Genomic DNA, 1,600 nt, shown 5'->3' with positions numbered 1-1,600 from the left:
GAGGAGAAAGAATGTTCCATAGGAAGGGTTGGAAAGTGTGGGCTTGAGGGAGTGGGGGAGGAGACTTTGCCTCTGGCAGGGTGGTGCTGTGAGACACTGGCTACTAAGGGGAGGGGGGATGAGAGTGCAGAGACCAAAAACTATGGACATGTATAGGTAAGCTCTAAGCTCTGTTCATTTGTATTAGACAGGCTCAATTTAAAAAGATTTTTTTAAGAGGCTTACAGGGGCAACAGCAGACCTGGCTTTGAACTGTAAGTGCCCATTTTAGAGTCTATGCCCACCTATGTGACCTAAGTCCACTTAAGCAAGTCCGCAAAAATGGTTCTTAGGTCCAAAAGGGGCCACGGAGATTGAATGTCCCGTATACTGATACAACAGATCTCCGCCTCAGCCAAGCCTGATCCCACAGGATTGCCTGCCACCTGGGACTCTAATTCCTGCCGTGAGCTTATGACTTCAACAAGAATCCGAAAATGACAAAAATAAGTATGAATGGGTCCCCCAAAACCCTATAGCATAGACAAGAAAAGGGACTCACCAAGACACAGCTGCTGTAGCCCAGAAGCCAGTTTTAAGCATGGCTTGGAGAGCTCAAGATTGTAGACTAGGGGCCTTTCAACACATGGGCTGCCACATAGAAAGGGCCGGCCCTATCTCAGTGGGACTTCCAAAATATTAGGAATATTTCCTAACATGAGCTCCCTGCTGATGCAAAATTCCCAATCAAGCCAAATCAAAACAAGCCAAATTAAGAAATATCCAGATTTAATGGGAGTTCTGCAATCTCAGGTGGCCCCAGGGTGAAATCTGGAAGCTGAAGGAATGCGTCCACCCACAGGGAGGAAGGAAAAGGGACCACATATTCCTCTTTTGGGAGATCACTTAAATATCCTGGGGAGTGGTCCTGGCCTTACTCCCAGGGAGGGGTCAGGAACTGGCCTGTTATAAGTTGGAGTCCAGACCAGGCCTGGGGTGTGGGGCCAAGGCTGCCAACTTGACAATCAACTTTTACAATAGCCACAAATAACATAAAGTATCTTGGTGGTAACACTAACCAAGGAAGTGAAAGATCTACTTTAAGTCTTAGAAGAAAGATCTTGAAAAGGAAACCAGAAAATGGAAAGATCTCTCATGCTCCTGCATAGTTAGGATCAACATAGTAAAAATGGCAATGCTATCAAAGGCAATTTATAGATTCAATGCAATCCCCATCAAAATCCCAAAAATGTTCTTCATAGAACTTGAGAAAACAATAATCAAGTTTATATGGAAAAACAAACAAAAAAAAACCCAGGATATCAAAAATAATCCTATACAATAAAGGAACTTCTGTTGGCATTACCATTCCTGACATCAAACTCTATTACAGAGCTTCAGTAATGAAAACAGCTTGATATTGGCATAAATACAGAGAGGTTGACCAATGGAATCAAATTGAAGACCCAGATATTAATACTCACACATATGAACACATGATTTTTGATAAGGAAGCTAAAATTATATAATATAAAAAAGAAAGCATCTTCAACAAATGGTCCTTGCATAACTGAATGTCAACATGAAGAAGAATTAAAATAGATCCATATCTATCACCATG

The sequence above is a fragment of the Microtus pennsylvanicus genome, chromosome X (assembly GCF_037038515.1).
Source record: "Microtus pennsylvanicus isolate mMicPen1 chromosome X, mMicPen1.hap1, whole genome shotgun sequence".
Taxonomy (NCBI): domain Eukaryota; kingdom Metazoa; phylum Chordata; class Mammalia; order Rodentia; family Cricetidae; genus Microtus; species Microtus pennsylvanicus.
This window is presented reverse-complemented; position numbering follows the sequence as displayed.